General features: G+C 52.8%; 1 pseudogene; it reads right to left on the reverse strand.

Annotated features, from left to right (window-relative positions):
* Positions 1-439: 439 nt before the first annotated feature.
* LOC118473214 (L10-interacting MYB domain-containing protein-like) lies at positions 440-1,974 on the reverse strand (annotated as a pseudogene).
* Positions 1,975-21,973: the final 19,999 nt, after the last annotated feature.

The raw sequence follows: 21,973 nt of genomic DNA on the forward strand, positions 1-21,973 counted from the left end.
TCCGGTGGATGGGGGAACCTATCTGCATAAGTTATCAAAGTATCTTGTAATACTCTAGTGTCATGTACTGAACCTGGCCAACCAGTGACAACAAATGTGAACCTCATATCGAAGTCACAAACGGCCATTACATTATGTGATGCGTAACCGTGCTGACCAATATATTTGGCTTGCTCCGAGGCCAGGACAGACGCTGGAATGTGAGTACCATCAATTGCTCCTATGCAATCCTTGAAGTGGGGCCAAAATCTCCCCTCTCGCAAACGAGGATGAATCTCTATGAAATTTGGGTCTTTGGGCTTGATTACGTCAGATGACATCTTATATAGTGCATTAAGTACTTCACTATACTTGCGACTAATAGTTTCCAAGGAGTGACCAAACTTATTCCTTATCTGCCTAAAGGATTGTGGACCCCCACATGCCCACAAGAAAATACCTAGAGCTTCCATAGTACTGACACCACGGCTTGGAAGCAGACCATAACTTTCCACCAACGTATCATGCAATCGTTTAAAAACAGTACGTCGCATGCGAAACATGTCAAAGCAGTCGTTACTATTCTCCAAAGTTCGGTCAACCCATTGAATACCTGTTTCAACCATTGTTCTTCTAGAAACCTCACTGGGTGGCATGCCCCAAATGTCTACAGCATATAGGGCAACAAGCAATTCTGCATCTCTGTCATCCGTGTCATGATCATATGTGTGTGCAGCAGGGTCACACATCTGCATGCACACAAACAACAGCCACATATTCATGTATAAGCACATTATATAAGACACATAATCATGTATCATAGGATCACACATCTGCATTCACAGATTGACATTGTTCACAAACATACAACTCTGATTATTCAAATACATGTTCAACTCGAATAATTGCAAAACTGTTGGAAACGAAAAATTATGAGTACGACAAGTTTATTTCGTAACACGACATGACTCATAATACTGACAAGACTGCAACACGACTAACATGAAAAGCAACATAATAGTTGACATTAGGCTCTGTTGTCGGACGACCACCATCTAAGTGGATTTTTAACATCTATCTCGAATGCACGGCGCAGCCAAGCGTTCCTTCCTTCTTTGGTCTTCAGTGATGCAAATACATCTCTATACTTTTTCTCAATCAACAGATGAGTGGCAAACAAATGTAGGTCGCTGCCTTCTGGTGAGCCATCATCGATAACTTGTTGCAACTGCGCAATAACCTCAACACGAACAGGGTCGGTCTCAGCAGAGGTGATCGACTTGTTAGTGGTCATTGAACGCGACTCAAAAGCCTCCACTAGGTGTTTCATGTACTCTTCCCTCCCATCTTTTTTCTTCTTCGGTTTAGGAGAATCATGACGCACCTTACGCTTCCCAGTCGCATTTGAGCATGGGTCAGGGGTGTTGTTTTCACCCCCACCTAAAGTGGCTTCGACATGATCATCAGATGATGAATTTGCATCCTCGACGCCAGGAACAAGGGTTGTTTCATTTGTGCAGACAATGGGTCCAAACATAACCTTTAGCTCGTCCTCATTCTCTAGGGGGCTGTTTTGAACATAATACACCCTGGCATTGCCTGCACCAACATGGTATTTCCTACTTTGAGATGGCCATTACTATTGTTAATCTAAAAAATAAACAAAAAGTCTACTTCATTTTGCTTAGCCCACCACTCATCTGGAGCACTGATAGAGCCAGTATGAGGGTCTCGACCAAGACCTGTAGCCCTTTCATTAAGAGTTTTCCACTGGGTGAACATTCTCTTTAAGGAGTCCCACCTATTCTTCATTTGGTCCCTGGTGTAAGTGCGACCAGTGCGTTCCTTAAACTTCCTTATGAGGTTAGCATGCCCTTCGGCATTTAGAAACTGTTGTGGCCTGTTCCGAGCATTGACCTCTTCTACACAAATTTCTGTGTAAATTTTTGTTGCTCTACTATCCCACTTTGCAATCACTTTGTCAGACTTGTCCATCTAGTGCAAAACAAGTGTAGAGTTTTGAAAATACGTAGTGCTCTCGGATTAAGAAGAAAAAAAAGAACACTGAACTGACCATAATAACATCTGGTAGTACCATAAGTAGTAACATTGGGATTTTCTTAATTACACAAAGACAACGTTTATAAACTGCTACTGGACACAAAAGGACAGGGAAGACATTTAAAGCAGCCCATTACGCAAAAGCCTGATCATATCCCACCACTCCCTAAGACCTGACTAGAAGCTTACCCAAGTTCTAACTTAAACCTCATTGTCACTAAAGGAAGGCATCTGATCGGAGTCATATTTAATACCCCAAAATCTTTCGAAGTGCTCGGCAAAGTCCCAGTCTGGACTAAGGTTGTCTTCACCAGGGGGTGGTGAGGACAAGTCTGAGGGTTCGTAGTTGCTGTCAGGCTGGTGGGTTACGTTGTTGACCTTGTCCAAATACTCTTGGAACACCAGAGAGTCTTGCTCCATCATGCAGCGTCAAATGAAGTCAACCCGCGTCCAGAACGGATTGTTTCCCTCGCTACGGAAAATATCTTGTCTGCAATCTCTTGCATCCTTCCAATTGCCTTGTCGGCTATGGAGTCTGCTGAATCCATCTGATGTGGATTTAGGTGGTTAGTGAACTAGACATTAGGACAATGTACTTACATCCATGTAATCACATGAATTCTGTGCGTACATAGACAAAAGTAGGGTTCAAGCTACAATCATACAGATACTCAGATAGGCAATCTATGAAATAAACCATGAACCCTAAATAGTAGGGATAAAACATATGAATGGTTTCCAGTTAACCGCGAACAACATTTGGTAATATCTTCTGTATTCACATCATATACACCCCCCACAAAGTGACTTGTCTTCCTCGTACTCATGGTTTAGATCAGGGCAAACCTGGTGTCCATTTAATTAATGTAGCAGTTGAGCCCTACCATTGAGAATACTTCTGTTGACTCTACCTGTTTATCCTAACCGTGGACTCCTTGTTTAGGTGTCGTGAGTCAATGAACTAAAAGAAGGCCATCGTTTGAGGTTGTTGCAACACTTAAACCGCATCTATGCTGAGAAATAAGTAAACCACAAATTGATATTCACGTTACCTTCGCTGCAGTGGATGTAGGAACCGAAGTCCAAGAAGCCCTGTTGATGCGGAAATCTGACAAATTGGACAAAAATTTCGTTAGTATCTCGATCGATACCCGTTGTGATGTTGTAAATAGACTGCACATTACGACTTAACCTACGAGGATCAACCGTAAACAATAAGGCAAACGGGGACGAGGCACCCTAAAAACATGAAAACCGGTGTCGGCGTTTCGAGACCGGGGGGTCCCCGAGCCGACGAGTGAGTGTGCTGCGTGCCCCAGCCCAGATGGGTCGAGCGCGTGGGCGAGCGCGAAGGGGGGAGAGGCGAGGTGGCCGGAGACGGGCGTGAGAGAGGTGGAGATCCCGAGGCCTTCGTGTTCGTCCCGCGCCCAGGTCGGGTGCGCTTGCAGTAGGGGGGTTACAAGCGTCCACGCGGGTGAGGGAAGCGAGCGGCCCCAAGAGAACGCCTGTTTCGTCCTCGTCCCCGCGCGGCCAACCTTCTCTAAGAAGGCCCTGGTCCTTCCTTTTATAGTCGTAAGGAGAGGATCCAGGTGTACAATGGGGGGTGTAGCAGAGTGCTACGTGTCTAGCGGAGAGAGAGCTAGCGCCCTAGGTACATGCCAATGTGGCAGCCGGAGAGGTCTTGGCACCTCGCTGGCGTGATGTCGTGGCTGTCGGAGGAGCGATGGAGCCTGGTGGAGGGACAGCTGTTGGAGCGGTCGAGTCCTTGCTGACGTCGCCCTGCTTCCGTAAGAGAGCTGAGAGCCGCCGTCGTCACAGAGCTTGTGGGGCGCCATCATTGCCCATCTGGCGGAGCTGGCCAGATGGGACGCCGGTCTTGTTCTCCGTGACCCGAGTCGGCTCGGGGTAGGATGATGATGGCGCTCCCTGTTGACGTGGTGGGCCTGCGCCCTAGGTTGGGCGACGTGGGGGCTCCTCCGAAGCCGAGGTCGAGTCTGTCTTCTGTTGCCGAGGCCGAGTCCGAGCCATCGGGTCGGGCGAGGCGGAGATCGTTCGGCTGAGGCCAGGGCGGAGTCCGAGCCCTGGGGTCGGGCGAGGCGGAGTTTGTCGTCTTCTGGGGCTGAGCCCGAGTCCGAGCCCTGGGTCGGGCGGAGCGGAGTTCGTCGTCTTCCGGGTCTTAGCCCGAGTCCGAGCCCTAGGGTCGGGCGGAGCGGAGTTCGCCGTCTTCCGGGTCTTAGCCCGAGTCCGAGCTCTGGGGTCGGGCGGAGCGGAGTTCGCCGTCTTCCAGGTCTTAGCCCGAGTCCGAGCCCTGGGGTCGGGCGGAGCGGAGTTCGCCGTGTTCCGGGTCTTAGCCCGAGTCCGAGCCCTGGGGTCGGGCGAGGCAGAGCTTCCCATGGTGCCTTTGGCAAGGCCTAACTGCCTGTCTGTCTCACTCTGTCGAGTGGCACTGCAGTCGGAGTGGCGCAGGCGGCGCTGCCCTTCTGTCAGACCGGTCAGTGGAGCGACGGAGTGACGGCGGTCACTTCGGCTCTGCCGGGGGGCGCGCGTCAGGATAGAGGTGTCAGGCCGCCTTTGCATTAAATGCTCCTGCAACTTGGTCAGTCGGTGCGGCGATTTAGTCAGGGTTGCTTCTAAGCGAAGCCAAGGCCTCGGGCGAGCCGGAGGTGTGTCCGCCGTTAAAAAAGGGGGGCCTCGGGCGAGACGGAAGTCTCTCGAGGTCGGCTGCCCTTGGCCGAGGCTAGGCTCGGGTGAAGCGTGATCGAGTCACTCGTGTGGACTGATCCCTGACTTAATCGTACCCATCAGGCCTTTGCAGCTTTATGCTGATGGGGGTTACCAGCTGAGAATTAGGCGTCTTGAGGGTACCCCTAATTATGGTCCCCGACAGTAGCCCCCGAGCCTCGAAGGGAGTGTTAGCACTCGCTTGGAGGCTTTCGTCGCACTTTTTTGCAAGGGGACCAGCCTTTCTCGATTGCATTTTGTTCCGGTGGGTGCGCGCGAGCGCACCCGCCGAGTGTAGCCCCCGAGGCCTCGGAGGAGTGGTTACACTCCTTCGAGGTCTTAATGCCTCGCGTAATGCTTCGGCTGGTCTGGTTGTTCCCTCATGCGAACTGGCCGTAGCCCGGGTGCACGGTCGGGGCCCAAGCTCTCGGGCTGGTATGTTGACGCTGTCAACGGTTTGGCCGGAGCCGGGTTTGCGAGAGCAGCCCCCGAGCCTCCGCACAGGGCGAGAGGACGATCAGGGACAGACTCGGCTTTTTTACATACGCCCCTACGTCGCCTTTCCGCAAGGAGGAGGGGGGGGAGAGCGCCATGTTACCCTCGATGGGCACCGAACATGGTGTCTCCGGTGAGCTGCAAGCGGGTAATCCGAGTGGACGTCCGTGCCCCGTTCGTTGGGGGTCGGCTAGGGGCCCAGAGGCACGCCCAAAAGTACCTGCGGGTGATTTGCCGGACCCGGTCCCCTGGCGACGGGGTCCGAGGGCTCGATGCCTCCCTCCGATGGGATTCCGTTACAAGATCGTTCCCGCTGGTCTCGGAAATGTCCTAGGGTACCTCGGGAGCGCAGCCCGAGCCTCGGTTATGTATCGAACGTACCCCTGGTCATCCCTCGCTCGGCGTCTGAGGCGACTGTGAACCCTTCGGGGGCCAGCCTTCGAACCCCTGATCAGTAATGGGCGCGGAGCCCGAGTAGCCTGAGGCGGCCATGGAGCCCTTCGGGGGGCTGGCCTTCGAACCCCTGACCAGTAGTGGGTGTCGGGCCCACGCGATCTGAGGCGACTGTTGAACCCCTCGGAGGGCCAGCCTTCGAACCTCTGATCAGTAGGGGGGGCTCGGAGCCCGGTTCCTTCACAGAGAAGGATCCTTTTCGGGGTATCCCCCTTTCCCGGTCCCTGTTGCAAGAGATAGAGAAAGAGGAAAAAGGAAAAGGATACGAAATCGAACGACGTGGCGTACCTTTTTTGACGCGGTTATTTCGGCGAAGGCGAAGCGTCGTCCGCTTCTCCTGCCAGAGACGCCGCCTGTCCCGCCGTGGAGTTAACGCGACGGGGCGAGTGGTTGGCGGGGCGGCCGTTGCGCGTGCGCGAGCCATTCGAGGAACGGATCACGGGTGCACCGTCTTCACGCCGTGGGGGGAGGCTCTCTTGCTGTCCCAGGATGGGACGTGAGCCTGGATGACGACGTGACTGCTGCGCCCGCCCGCCTGCCACCGCCATTACTGCCGGCCCACTTTCGGCCGCTTTGACCGTCGCGCCAGGCTGGCGCCGCTGGGTCGTGCGCTGGGTCGCCTCGAGTCGCGGCACAGGCTCTGCGACCGAAGAGGTGCGACGGTGGCACAAGTGGCGGTGCGGTTGCTTGCACGCAGCAACTGGCGCGCTGGTTGCGCGACGCGTGGGCCTGGGCCTCCAAGCCGGCGTGTCAGAAGTCGGAGAAGCGCGTCCACCTGGCGCGGTTGCATGCCGCCTGCATGGCTGCCCGCCCCTCCTGCCCGTTGGTCTTGGGCGAAAGTGGGGAATCGCTTGTAACCGCTGGGCGGTTGTGTGCACCGCGCGCGGCGGTTTGGCTTCTTCTGCTTCTGAGCCGGTTTGTATGACATGCGGGACCCAGCCCCCGCGCCGCAGGGGAGGGCCTTGGAGCGTGTTGGAGAAGACTCGGCTCGTGGCATTTGGGGGCGCACGTAGGGAGAGTCGCCTTTAAAAGGAGGGCGACCCCTTTCGGAAGGCAACCATGTCTTCTTCCTCCCTTGTGCGTCGTGTCTTTCCATCTTCCAAGCCCCCGGATGGGGGGTACCCGCCGTCTTTCCGCCTCCTCGTTGGAGGAACGCAACTCCGTGGGAGTTGGTACCTTTCAGCCATCGTTCGGCTTCAAGGATTTTCATCACGCAGCCCGGCCGCATCCCCCCACCGGCGGTCACCCAAGATGGTGACCTCCAGTCTGGCGGTGGGGGAAAGCGAGCCAAGCTGCGGCCTTTACCCCTCCCTTGGCCTCAAGGATTTTCGTCATCCAGGCCAAGATGGAGGATGAGGCGAGTCGGGGGGCTGTCCCCGCATGGGTCGGCTGCCCTTTTCTTCCCCCGGCGCCTGGGAGAGAATGGCATCCTCTAGTCCTACGGGGACTTCCTCCAGCCATGCCGGGATAGGTAGGCCGCCGTTACTCGGCTAGGGCGCCGGTAGCCATGGGTCTCCGTCTCCCGGCTTGAATGGCTGGTTCTCGTCCTCTGCGGGCGAGAGCCCCCCTGTCGTGACATCTGCCTCGAAGCTACTGCCGAAGCCGCTTCACCGCCTGGGGCGGGGTGGTTGTCGTCGTAATCAGAACGGGCGGCGGCGAGCCGCTCGTCGGTCTTCTGTTGCTCCGCAGGCCTTCCCCATGGAGTGGGGTTGTTCGTACCTGCGGAGGGGGAACCGGAGTTCCGTTCGTGATGGCACTTCGAATGCCAGTGTTTTTGTTCATTGTGGCTGTCGAGGCCTGAACATGTATGTAATTTCGGCACGGAGCCGTGTTTTTTCCTCATTTTCGAGCACTAAGTCTCGCCTGTTGATTATCTGAACCGCTTCACCAAGCATGAGTCGCCCCGTGTCAAGGTGACGAGTGAGGTATCCGTATCCCGGAGGCGTAGGAATCCCTCGGCTCGATCGACCTTGTTGTCTGAGGCTCCTCTAGCTTAGTTAAAGGGACCCCTTGGCCGCTCTTCGATGAGCCGAGGCCAGGGGTAGCGATATCAGTACGAACAGAGGTGGAGTCGGCTCGAAAATGGGAACCTGGTTGGCCGGAGCCTAGCCGGGTTGCCCGTCAGCGGGGGTCGACGTCGGAGTCGATCAGCCGAGGCCTCGGGTCGGGCTGGCGCCCTTGGAAGATGCTTGGCCGAGGCCCCAGGGGTAACCGGCCGAGCCGCCTGCTCGGGCCGGATTCCCGGAGAAGTCCCTGGACCGCGTCGCCGTCCGAGGCTGGGTTGGACCTTGCTGAAGGCGTCGTCGATGCCGAGGGTGCTACAGCCCCCTTCAGCGTGAAGACCCGAGCCTGCAGGATCAGATTGTCTTGTAGCGTGTGCCTTCTGCGGCCGCCGAGGCCAGAAAACACACCCTCGCTTCGTTGTAAAGCCGCGTCTCCTTTTCCTCTTATTTCGAGCATCTGGACTTTCCGTCGGTAACAGGGATGTTTGTGTGGGCGAGAGTTGCTTCTCGCGGAAGGTGATGAGTGAGGTATCCGTATCCCAGAGGCGTGGGAGTCCCTCGGCTCGGTCGGCCTTGCCGCTTACGCGTACTTTCGCCCGTCCATGAGGCCCTGTCACCGATTCAGTCGAGAAGGCTTGAAGGACCGTCTCGGCAGAAGAGCTTCCGAACGTGAAGACTTGTTCGGTCTGCGGAATCACTTTATCCGAACGTGAGTTACTTATCGCAGAAGGTGATGAGTGAGGTATCCGTATCCCGGAGGCGTAGGAGTCCCTCGGCTCGGTCAGCCTTGGCTGCTTACGTGTACTCCGTCGTTTCCAGGATCCGCTTTTCGAAGTAGTCAAAAAGCACGAAAGAAATTCTGCTAAAAAGAGATCCTTTTTCGAGGAAAATTTCGACGCAGAGGGGGTCTCCCCCCTTTTAGCCCCCGAGGGAGGGTCGGGCTTTGCCGAGGCGAGGCCGACCCTTCCTTGATGACTAAACTTTGCGTGGGTGCGAGGTATATGAACAACTTGAAAACATCTTAAGGGTAGAAGCGACGTAGCTGTTTGATGTTCCAAGCGTTGCCGTAGATCTCGCCTTGATTGTTGGCCAGCTTGTATGTTCCGGGCTTCAGAACTTTGGCGATGACGAATGGCCCCTCCCAGGGGGGCGTGAGTTTGTGCCTTCCCCGGGCGTCTTGCCGCAGCCGAAGCACCAGGTCGCCCACCTGGAAGTCTCGGGGTCGGACCCCTCGGGCGTGGTAGCGTCGCAGGGACTGCTGGTACCGCGCCGAGTGTAGTAAGGCCCTGTCCCGAGCCTCCTCCAGCTGGTCCAGCGATTCTTCTCGGCTAGCTTGGTTGCTTTGATCGGTGTAGGCTCTCGTCCTCGGGGAGCCGTACTCCAGGTCAGTGGGCAAGATAGCCTCGGCCCCGTAGACCAGGAAGAACGGCGTGAAACCCGTGGCACGACTCGGCGTCGTCCTTAGGCTCCAGACCACCGAGGGGAGTTCCTTCATCCATCGCTTGCCGAACTTGTTGAGGCCGTTGTAGATCCGAGGCTTGAGCCCTTGTAGAATCATGCCGTTGGCACGCTCTACTTGCCCATTCGACATGGGATGAGCCACGGCGGCCCAGTCCACCCGGATGTGGTGATCATCGCAAAAATCCAAGAATTTTTTGCCGGTGAACTGGGTACCGTTGTCGGTGATGATGGAGTTTGGGACCCCGAAGCGATGGATGATGTTGGTGAAGAACGCCACCGCCTGCTTAGACCTGATGCTGTTCAGGGGTCGGACCTCGATCCACTTGGAGAATTTGTCGATGGCGACCAGCATGTGCGTGTAGCCCCCGGGCGCCTTCTGCAAGGGACCGACGAGGTCCAGACCCCATACAGCGAAGGGCCAGGTGATGGGTATCGTCTGCAGAGCCTGAGCGGGCAGGTGGGTCTGCTTCGCATAGAATTGGCACCCTTCGCAGGTGCAGACAATTCTAGTGGCGTCAGCCACCGCCGTTGGCCAGTAGAAACCTTGCCGGAAAGCGTTCCCGACAAGGGCTCGAGGCGCCGCATGATGGCCGCAAGCCCCCGAGTGTATTTCTTGCAGGAGTTCCTGACCTTCGGCGATGGAGATGCATCACTGGAGGATGCCCGAGGGGCTCCGGTGGTAGAGCTCCTCCTCATCGCCCAGCAAGACGAATGACTTGGCGCGTCGCGCTACCCGTCGAGCCTCGGCTCGGTCGAGGGGTAGCTCTCCCTGGCGGAGATATCGCAGGTACGGGGCCTGCCAATTTCGATCAGGCGTGGCCCCGCTCTGCTCCTCCTCGACATTCAGTGCCTCGGCCTCGAGGGCCGAGGGTACCTCGGGCTGAGCCGAGGGTGCCTCGGGCTCGGGCGCGTCGTCGATCTTGACGGAGGGTTGATGCAGATCCTGGGAGAAGACGTCCGGGGGGACCGTCGTTCGCCCCGAGGCTATTTTAGCCAGCTCGTCTGCAGTCTCGTTGCAGCGCCGAGCGATGTGGTTGAGCTCGAGCCCGAAGAACTTTTCTTCCAGGCGTCGAACCTCATCGCAGTAGGCCTCCATCTTCGGGTCGCGGCAGTGGGAGTTCTTCATGACTTGGTCGATGACGAGCTGCGAATCACCGCGGGCGTCGAGGCGTCTGACCCCTAGCTCGATGGCGATCCGCAACCCGTTGACCAGAGCTTCGTACTCGGCCACATTGTTGGACGCCGGGAAATGGAGGCGTAGCACGTAGCGCAGGTGCTTTCCGAGGGGCGAGATGAAGAGCAGGCCCGCGCCGGCTCCCGTCTTCATTAGCGACCCGTCGAAAAACATGGTCCAGAGCTCCGGTTGGATCGGAGCCGTCGGCAGCTGGGTGTCGACCCATTCGGCCACGAAGTCCGCCAACACCTGGGACTTGATGGCCTTCCGAGGGGCGAACGAGATTGTTTCGCCCATGATTTCCACCGCCCACTTTGCGATTCTACCCGAGGCCTCTCGGCACTGGATGATCTCCCCCAGGGGGAAGGATGACACCACAGTTACCGGATGAGACTCGAAGTAGTGTCGTAACTTCCGCCTCGTCAGGATCACAGCATACAGCAGCTTCTGAACTTGTGGGTAGCGGATCTTGGTCTCGGACAGTACCTCGCTGACGAAGTAGACTGGCCTCTGAACAGGCAGTGCATGCCCTTCCTCTTGCCTCTCGACCACAATCGCGGCGCTAACCACCTGAGTAGGCATCGAGGAAGGACAGGGTTTCGCACCCAGCGGTGGAATCCACGATTTGATCGATGCGAGGCAGAGGGTAGGGAATCTTCGGACATGCTTTGTTGAGACCAGTGTAGTCTACACACATCCGCCATTTCCCCCCTTTCTTCCTCACAAGCACAGGGTTGGCAAGCCATTCGAGATGGAATACCTCTTTGATGAACCCTGCTGCCATTAGCTTGTGGATCTCCTCGCCTATCACTCTGCGCTTCTCCTCGTCGAATCGGCGCAGAGGCTGCCTGACGGGTCGGGCTCCGGCCCGAATATCCAGCGAGTGCTCGGCGACATCCCTCGGTATGCCGAGCATGTCCGAGGGACTCCACGCAAAGACGTCGGCGTTTGCGCGGAGAAAGTCGACGAGCACTGCTTCCTATTTGGGGTCGAGCCCGGACCCAATCCGGATCTGCTTGGAGGTGTCACCGCTGGGGTCGAGAGGGACGGCCTTAACCGTCTCCGCTGGCTCGAAGTTGCCGGCGTGACGCTTCACGTCTGGCACCTCCTTGGAGAGGTTCTCCAGGTCGGCGATGAGGGCCTCGGACTCGGCGAGGGCCTCGGCGTACTCCACGCACTCCACGTCGCATTCGAACGCGTGTTTGTACGTGGGGCCGACGGTGATGACCCCATTGGGGCCCGGCATCTTGAGCTTCAAGTAGGTGTAGTTGGGGACGGCCATGAACTTCGCGTAGCATGGCCTCCCCAGTACAGCGTGGTAGGTTCCTCGGAACCCGACCACCTCGAACGTCAGGGTCTCCCTTCGGAAGTTGGAGGGCGTTCCGAAGCAGACGGGGAGGTCGAGTCGTCCGAGGGGCTGGACGCGCTTCCCAGGGACGATCCCGTGGAAGGGCGCAGCGCCTGCCCGGACGGAGGACTGATCGACGCGCAGGAGCTTGAGGGTCTCGGCGTAGATGATGTTGAGGCAGCTGCCCCCATCCATCAGGACCTTGGTGAGCCTGACGTCGCCGATGACGGGGTCGACGACGAGCGGGTATTTCCCCGGGCTCGGCACGTGGTCGGGGTGGTCGGCCTGGTCGAAGGTGATGGGCTTGTCGGACCAGTCTAGGTAGACTGGCGCCGCCACCTTCACCGAGCAGACCTCCCGGCGCTCTTGCTTACGATGTCGAGCCGAGGCGTTCGCCGCATGCCCACCGTAGATCATGAAGCAGTCACGGACCTCGGGGAACTCTCCTGCTTGGTGATCTTCGTTCTTGTCGTCGTCGCGGGCCCTGCCACCCTCCGCGGGTGGCCCGGCCCTGTGGAAGTGACGCCGAAGCATGACGCACTCCTCGAGGGTGTGCTTGATGGGCCCCTGATGGTAGGGGCACGGCTCCTTAAGCATCTTGTCGAAGAGGTTAGCACCTCCGGGGGGCTTCCGAGGGTTCTTGTACTCGGCGGCGGCAACAAGGTCCACGTCAGCGGCGTCGCGTTTCGATTGCGACTTCTTCTTGCCTTTCTTCTTGGCGCCGCGCGGAGTAGACGCCTCGGGAGCCTCTTCCGATGGGCGGCCCTGGGGCTGCTTGTCCCTTCGGAAGATAGCCTCGACCGCCTCCTGGCCAGAGGCGAACTTGGTGGCGATGTCCATCAGCTCGCTCGCCCTGGTGGGGGTCTTGCGACCCAGCTTGCTCACCAGGTCGCGGCAGGTGGTGCCGGCGAGGAACGCGCCGATGACATCCGAGTCGGTGATGTTGGGCAGCTCGGTGCGCTGCTTCGAGAATCGCCGGATGTAGTCCCGGAGAGACTCTCCCGGCTGTTGCCGGCAGCTTCGGAGATCCCAGGAATTCCCGGGGCGCACGTACGTGCCCTGGAAATTGCCGGCGAAGGCTTGGACCAAGTCGTCTCAGTTGGAGATCTGCCCCGGAGGCAGGTGCTCCAACCAGGCACGACCAGTGTCGCAGAGGAACAGGGGAAGGTTGCGGATGATGAGGTTGTCGTCGTCCGTCCCTCCCAGTTGGCAGGCCAGGCGGTAGTCCGCGAGCCACAGTTCCGGTCTCGTTTCCCCCGAGTACTTCGTGATAGTAGTCGGGGGTCGGAACCGGGTCGGGAACGGCGCCCGTCGGATGGCCCGACTGAAGGCCTGCAGACCGGGTGGTTCGGGCGAGGGACTCCGATCCTCCCCGCTGTCGTAGCGTCCCCCACGCCTGGGGTGGTAGCCTCGGCGCACCCTTTCGTCGAGGTGGGCCCGACGGTCGCGTCGATGGTGTTCGTTGCCGAGGTGGCCCGGGGCCGCAGGCGCGGTGTTGCGCGTGCGCCCGGTGTAGACCGAGGCTTCCCGCATGAATCGGGAAGTCGCGGCATGAGGTTCCGAGGGATATCTGATAGTCGCCTAGAGGGGGGGTGAATAGGGCGAAACTGAAATTTATAAATATAAACACAACTACAAGCCGGGTTAGCGTTAGAAATATAAACGAGTCCGCGAGAGAGGGCGTAAAACGAATCCCAAGCGAATAAGCAAGTGGGACACGGAGATTTGTTTTACCGAGGTTCGGTTCTTGCAAACCTACTCCCCGTTGAGGAGGCCACAAAGGCCGGGTCTCTTTCAACCCTTCCCTCTCTCAAACGGTCCCACGGACCGAGTGAGCTTCTCTTCTCTAATCAAAGCCGGGAACAAAACTTCCCCGCAAGGGCCACCACACAATTGGTGCCTCTTGCCTTGATTACAATGGAGTTGTGATCTCAAGAACAAGTGAGAAAGAAAAGAAGCAATCCAAGCGCAAGAGCTCAAATGAACACGGCAAATCACTCTCACTAGTCACTAGGGCTTTGTGTGGAATTGGAGAGGATTTGATCTCTTTAGTGTGTCTAGAATTGAATGCCTAGAGCTCTTGTAGTAGTTGAGAAGTGGAAAACTTGGATAATAATGAATGTGGGGTGGTTGGGGTATTTATAGCCCCAACCACCAAAAGTGACCGTTGGCTGGAGGCGTCTGCTCGATGGCGCACCGGACAGTCCGGTGCACACCGGACAGTCCGGTGCCCCTGCCACGTCATCACTGCCGTTGGATTCTAGCCGTTGGAGCTTCTGACTTGTGGGCCCGCCTGGGTGTCCGGTGCACACCGGACATGCACTGTTTGATGTCCGGTGCACCGGTATGGGCGATTCTGACTTCTGCGCGCGCTGCGCGCGCATTTAATGCACCGCAGGGAGCCGTTGGCGCCGCAGGGAGCCGTTGCTCCGCTGGTACACCGGACAGTCCGGTGCACACCGGACAGTCCGGTGAATTATAGCGGAGCGGCTGCCGCGCGAACCCGAGGCTGGCGAGTTCAGGAGGCCGAGCTTCCTTGGAGCACCGGACATGTCCGGTGCACACCGGACAGTCCGGTGAATTATAGCGCGCCGGCTTCCGAGAATTCCCGAGGGCGAAGAGTTTGAGTCTGAGTCCCCTGGTGCACCGGACAGGTACTGTGCACTGTCCGGTGGCACACCGGACAGTCCGGTGCGCCAGACCAGGGGTGCCCTCGGTTGCCCCTTTGCTCCTTTATTGAATCCAAAACTTGGTCTTTTTATTGGCTGAGTGTGAACCTTTTACACCTGTATAACTTATACACTAGAGCAAACTAGTCAGTCCAATATTTGTGTTGGGCAATTCAACCACCAAAATTATTTAGGAACTAGGTGTAAGCCTAATTCCCTTTCAATCTCCCCCTTTTTGGTGATTGATGCCAACACAAACCAAAGCAAATATAGAAGTGCATAATTGAACTAGTTTACATGATGTAAGTGCAAAGGTTACTTGGAATTGAGCCAATATAACTACTTACAGGATATGCAAGGAATGTTTCTTTCTTATATAACATTTTGGACCACGTTTGCACCACATGTTTTGTTTTTGCAAATTCTTTTTGTAAATCCATTTCAAAGATCTTTTGCAGATAGTCAAAGGTACATGAATAAGAGTTTGCAAAGCATTTTCAAGATTTGAAATTGTCTCCCTCTGTTTCAAATGCTTTTCCTTTGACTAAACAAAACTCCCCCTAAAAGAGATCCACCTCTTAGTGTTCAAGAGGGTTTTGATATACCATTTTTGAAATACTACTTTCTCCCCCTTTTAAACACAATAGGATACCAGATGATAAAGACTTTTGGAAAGCACTAAGTTTTTGAATTTGGTGGTGGTGGTGCGGTCCTTTTGCTTTGGGCTCATGGTGGTGCGGTCCTTTTGCTTTGGGCTCATTTCTCCCCCTTTTTGGCATGAATCGCCAAAAACGGAATCATTAGAGCCCTCTAAGTGCTATCTTCCCCTTTGGTCATAAAATAAATGAGTTAAGATTATACCAAAAAGCGAAGCTTTTGAGCTTTTACTCTCTTCCCCAGGGATGAAGTCCTTTTCTTTGATGCTCATTTCTCCCCCAAAGAAGAGAGAGTTGCTCGGAGTGTTGGCGAAGTATGAGTTACGGAGTGGAAGCCTTTGTCTTCGCCGAAGACTCCAATTCCCTTTCAATATACCTATGACTTGGTTTGAAATAAACTTGAAAACTCATTAGTCATAGCATATAAAAGAGATATGATCAAGGGTATTCAAAAGAGCTATGTGTGCAAGCTTAGCAAAAGAAATTTCTAGAATCAAGAATATTGAGCTCATGCCTAAGTCTGGTAAAAGATTGTTCATCAAGTGGCTTGGTAAAGATATCGGCTAATTGATCTTTGGTATTAATGTAAGAAATCTCGATATCCCCCTTTTGTTGGTGATCCCTAAGAAAATGATACCGAATGGCTATGTGCTTAGTGCGGCTATGCTCGACGGGATTGTCGGCCATCTTAATTGCACTCTCATTATCACATAGCAAAGGGACTTTGGTTAATTTGTAACCGTAGTCCCGCAGGGTTTGCCTCATCCAAAGCAATTGCGCGCAACAATGTCCTGCGGCAATGTACTCGGCTTCGGCGGTGGAAAGAGCGACCGAATTTTGCTTCTTTGAAGCCCAAGACACCAAGGATCTTCCCAAGAACTGGCAAGTCCCCGATGTGCTCTTCCTATTGATTTTGCACCCCGCCCAATCGGCATCCGAATAACCAAGTAAATCAAATGTGGATCCCCGAGGGTACCAAAGCCCAAACTTAGGGGTGTAAGCCAAATATCTCAAGATTCGTTTTACGGCCGTAAGGTGTGATTCCTTAGGGTCGGATTGGAATCTTGCACACATGCAAACGGAAAGCATAATGTCCGGTCGAGATGCACATAAATAAAGCAATGAACCAATCATCGACCGGTATACCTTTTGATCCACGGACTTACCTCCCGTGTCGAGGTCGAGATGCCCATTAGTTCCCATGGGTGTCTTGATGGGTTTGGCATCCTTCATCTCAAACTTAGCAAGAATGTCTTGAGTGTACTTCGTTTGGCTAATGAAGGTGCCCTCTTGGAGTTGCTTGACTTGGAATCCTAGAAAATACTTCAACTCCCCCATCATCGACATCTCGAATTTCTGTGTCATGATCCTACTAAACTCTTCACATGTAGACTCGTTAGTAGACCCAAATATAATATCATCAACATAAATTTGGCATACAAACAAGTCATTTTCAAGAGTTTTAGTAAAGAGTGTAGGATCGGCCTTGCCGACTTTGAAGCCATTAGCAATAAGGAAATCTCTAAGGCATTCATACCATGCTCTTGGGGCTTGCTTGAGCCCATAAAGCGCCTTAGAGAGCCTATAGACATGATTAGGATACTCACTGTCTTCAAAGCCGGGAGGTTGCTCAACATAGACCTCTTCCTTGATTGGTCCGTTGAGGAAGGCACTTTTCACGTCCATTTGATAGAGCTTAAAGCCATGGTAAGTAGCATAGGCCAATAATATGCGAATTGACTCAAGCCTAGCTACGGGTGCATAGGTTTCGCCGAAATCCAAACCTTCGACTTGTGAATACCCTTTGGCTACGAGTCGAGCTTTGTTCCTTGTCACCACACCATGCTCATCTTGCTTGTTGCGGAAGACCCATTTGGTTCCTACAACATTTTGGTTAGGACGTGGAACTAAATGCCAGACCTCATTCCTCGTGAAATTGTTGAGCTCCTCTTGCATCGCCACCACCCAATCCGAATCTTGGAGAGCTTCCTCTACCCTGTGTGGCTCAATAGAGGAAACAAAAGAGTAATGTTCACAAAAATGAGCAACCCGAGATCGAGTAGTTACCCCCTTATGAATGTCGCCGAGGATGGTGTCGACGGGGTGATCTCGTTGGATTGCTTGGTGGACTCTTGGGTGTGGCGGTCTTGGTTCTTCCTCATCCTCCTTTTCTTGATCATTTGTATCTCCCCCTTGATCATTGCTATCATCTTGAGGTGGCTCGTCTTCTTGTTTTTGCTCTTCATCATTTTGAGCCTCATCCTCATTTTGAGTTGGTGGAGATGCTTGCATGGAGGAGGATGGTTGATCTTGTGTACTTGGAGGCTCTTCGGATTCCTTAGGACACACATCCCCGATGGACATGTTCCTTAGCGCGATCCATGGAGCCTGTTCTTCACCTATCTCATCAAGATCAACTTGCTCTACTTGAGAGCCGTTAGTTTCATCAAACACAACGTCACAAGAGACTTCAACTAGTCCAGTGGACTTGTTAAAGACCCTATATGCCCTTGTGTTTGAGTCATAACCAAGTAAAAAGCCTTCTACAGTTTTAGGAGCAAATTTAGATTTTCTACCTCTTTTATTAAGAATGAAGCATTTGCTACCAAAAACTCTAAAATATGAAATGTTGGGCTTTTTACCGGTTAGGAGTTCATATGATGTCTTCTTAAGGATTCGGTGAAGATATAACCGGTTGATGGCGTAGCAGGCGGTGTTGACCGCTTCGGCCCAAAACCGGTCCGGTGTCTTGTACTCATCAAGCATGGTTCTTGCCATGTCCAATAGAGTTCGATTCTTCCTCTCCACTACACCATTTTGTTGGGGCGTGTAGGGAGAGGAGAACTCATGCTTGATGCCCTCCTCCTCAAGGAAGCCTTCAATTTGAGAGTTCTTGAACTCCGTCCCGTTGTCGCTTCTAATTTTCTTGATCCTCAAGCCGAACTCATTTTGAGCCCGTCTCAAGAATCCCTTTAAGGTCTCTTGGGTTTGAGATTTTTCCTGCAAAAAGAATACCCAAGTGAAGCGAGAATAATCATCCACTATTACAAGACAATACTTACTCCCGCCGATGCTTATGTAAGCAATCGGGCCGAATAGATCCATGTGGAGTAGCTCAAGCGGCCTGTCGGTCGTCATGATGTTCTTTTGTGGATGATGGACTCCAACTTGCTTCCCCGCCTGGCATGCGCTGCAAATCCTGTCTTTCTCAAAATGAACATTTGTTAATCCTAAAATGTGCTCTCCCTTTAGAAGCTTGTGAAGATTCTTCATCCCAACATGGGCTAGTCGGCGGTGCTAGAGCCAACCCATGTTAGTCTTAGCAATTAAGCAAGTGTCGAGTTCAGCTCTATCAAAATCTACCAGGTATAGCTGACCCTCCAACACTCCCTTAAATGCTATTGAATCATCACTTCTTCTAAAGACAGTGACACCTATATCAGTAAAAAGACAGTTGTAGCCCATTTGACATAATTGGGAAACAGAAAGCAAGTTGTAATCTAATGAATCAACAAGAAAAACATTGGAAATGGAATGGTCAGGTGAAATAGCAATTTTACCCAAACCTTTGACCAACCCTTGATTTCCATCCCCGAATGTGATAGCTCGTTGGGGATCTTTGTTTTTCTCATATGAGGAGAACATCCTTTTCTCCCCGGTCATGTGGTTTGTGCACCCGCTGTCGAGTATCCAACTTGAGCCCCCGGATGCATAAACCTACAAAACAGATTTAGTTCTTGACTTTAGGTACCCAAACTGTTTTGGGTCCTTTGGCATTAGATACAAGAACTTTGGGTACCCAAACACAAGTCTTGGAGCCCTTGTGTTTGCCCCCAACAAATTTGGCAACTACCTTGCCGGATTTGCTAGTAAGCACATAAGATGCATCAAAAGTTTTAAATGAAATGGCATGATCATTTGATGCATCAGGAGTTTTCTTTCTAGGCAACTTGGCACGGGTTGGTTGCCTAGAGCTAGATGTCTCACCCTTATACATAAAAGCATGGTTAGGGCCAGAGTGAGACTTCCTAGAGTGAATTCTCCTAATTTTGCTCTCGGGATAACCGGCAGGGTACAAAATGTAACCTTCGTTATCCTGAGGCATGGGAGCCTTGCCCTTAACAAAGTTAGATAAGTTCTTTGGAGGGGCATTAAGTTTGACATTGTCTCCCCTTTGGAAGCCAATGCCATCCTTGATGCCAGGGCGTCTCCCATTATAGAGCATGCTTCTAGCCAATTTAAATTTTTCATTTTCTAAGTCATGCTCTTTAATCTTGGCATTTAGTTGAGCTATGTGATCATTTTGTTTTTTAATTAAGGCTAGGTGATCATGGATAGCATCAACATTAATATCTCTACATCTAGTACAAATGGAAATATGCTCAACATTAGATGTAGAGGGTTTGCAAGATTTTAGTTCAACAACCTTAGTATGCAACATATCATTTTTAGTTCTAAGGTCGGAAATAGTAGCATTGCAAACATCAAAATCCTTAGCCTTAGCAATTAGTTTCTTATTCTCATTTCTAAGGCTATCAATGGAAACATTTAACTCATCAATCCTAGCAAGCAAATCAACATTATCATTTCTAGGATCAATGCAAACATGAGAATCTACCTTAGTAATTAATTTAGCATTTTCATTTCTAAGGTTGGCAATAGTGTCATGGCACATGCTTAGCTCACTAGATAATTTGTTACATTTTTCTACTTCTAGAGCATAAGCATTTTTAACCTTAACATGTTTCTTATTCTCTTTGATTAGGAAGTCCTCTTGGGAGTCCAAGAGATCATCCTTTTCATGGATGGCACTAATTAGTTCATTTAATTTTTCCTTTTGTTCCATGTTAAGGTTAGCAAAAAGAATGCGCAAGTTATCCTCCTCATTTTTATCATCATCCTCATCACTAGATGTTTCATATTTAGTGGAGGACCTTGATTTTACCTTCTTTTTGCCGTCCTTGGCCATGAGACACTTGTGGCCGACGTTGGGGAAGAGAAGGCCCTTGGTGACGGCGATGTTGGCGGCGTCCTCGTCGGAGGAGGAGTCGCTTGAGCTTTCGTCGGAGTCCCATTCCCGACAAACATGGGCATCGCCGCCCTTCTTCTTGTAATACTTCTTCTTCTCCTTTCTTCTTCCCTTCTTGTCGTCGCCCCTGTCACTGTCACTAGACATAGGACATTTTGCAATAAAGTGACCGGGCTTACCACACTTGTAGCAAACCTTCTTGGAACGGGGTTTGTAGTCCTTCCCCTTCCGTTGCTTGAGAATTTGCCGAAAGCTTTTGATGATTAGGGCCATCTCCTCGTTGTCGAGCTTGGAGGTGTCAATTGGTTGTCTATTTGGTGTAGACTCCTCCTTCTTCTCCTCCGTTGCCTTGAAGGCCACTGGTTGCGCCTCGGAGGTGGAAGGCTCGTCAAGCTCGTTGATCTTCTTGGAGCCCTTAATCATGCATTCAAAACTCACAAAATTCCCGATAACTTCCTCGGGGGTCATTAGTGGATATCTAGGATTCCCACGAATTAATTGTACTTGAGTGGGGTTAAGGAAAATAAGAGCTCTTAGAATAACCTTAACCACTTCGTGGTCATCCCATTTTGTGCTCCCGAGGTTGCGCACTTGGTTCACCAAGGTCTTGAGCCGGTTGTACATGTCTTGTGGCTCCTCCCCCTGGCGAAGGCGGAAGCGACCGAGCTCCCCCTCGATCGTTTCCCGCTTGGTGATCTTGGTGAGTTCATCACCCTCGTGCGCCGTCTTGAGTAGGTCCCAAATCTCCTTGGCGTTCTTCAATCCTTGTACTTTGTTGTATTCCTCCTTGCTTAGGGAGGCAAGGAGGATGGTTGCGGCTTGGGAGTTGAAGTGTTCGATTTGGGCCACTTCGTCCGTGTCATAGTCCTCATCCCCTATTGATGGTACCTGTACACCATACTCAACAACATCCCATATTCTTTTGTGGAGAGAGGTTAGATGAAATCGCATCAAATTACTCCACATAGCATAATCTTCACCATTAAAAGTTGGTGGTTTGCCTAATGGGACGGAAAGTAAAGGTGTATGTTTAGGAATGCGAGGGTAGCGTAGGGGGATCTTACTATACTTCTTGCGCTCTTGGCGCTTAGAAGTGACGGAGGGCGCATCGGAGTCGGAGGTCGATGTTGATGAAGTGTCGGTCTCGTAGTAGACCACCTTCCTCATCCTCTTGTGCTTGTCGCCTTTCCGATGCGGCTTGTGGGAAGAAGATTTTTCCTTCTTCTCTTTGTGGTGAGAAGAAGATTTCTTCTCCTTCCCTTTGTTGGAGGAGCTCTTCTTCTTCTCCCTCCTTTTGGTGCGGGACTCTTCCGATGAAGTGCTCCCGTAGCTTGTAGTGGGCTTTTCGCCGGTCTCCATCTCCTTCTTGGCGTGATCTCCCGACATCACTTCGAGCGGTTAGGCTCTAATGAAGCACCGGGCTCTGATACCAATTGATAGTCGCCTAGAGGGGGGGTGAATAGGGCGAAACTGAAATTTATAAATATAAACACAACTACAAGCCGGGTTAGCGTTAGAAATATAAACGAGTCCGCGAGAGAGGGCGTAAAACGAATCCCAAGCGAATAAGCAAGTGGGACACGGAGATTTGTTTTACCGAGGTTCGGTTCTTGCAAACCTACTCCCCGTTGAGGAGGCCACAAAGGCCGGGTCTCTTTCAACCCTTCCCTCTCTCAAACGGTCCCACGGACCGAGTGAGCTTCTCTTCTCTAATCAAAGCCGGGAACAAAACTTCCCCGCAAGGGCCACCACACAATTGGTGCCTCTTGCCTTGATTACAATGGAGTTGTGATCTCAAGAACAAGTGAGAAAGAAAAGAAGCAATCCAAGCGCAAGAGCTCAAATGAACACGGCAAATCACTCTCACTAGTCACTAGGGCTTTGTGTGGAATTGGAGAGGATTTGATCTCTTTAGTGTGTCTAG

The sequence above is a fragment of the Zea mays genome, chromosome 8, assembly GCF_902167145.1.
Source record: "Zea mays cultivar B73 chromosome 8, Zm-B73-REFERENCE-NAM-5.0, whole genome shotgun sequence".
In the NCBI taxonomy this organism is placed as follows: Eukaryota; Viridiplantae; Streptophyta; class Magnoliopsida; order Poales; family Poaceae; genus Zea; species Zea mays.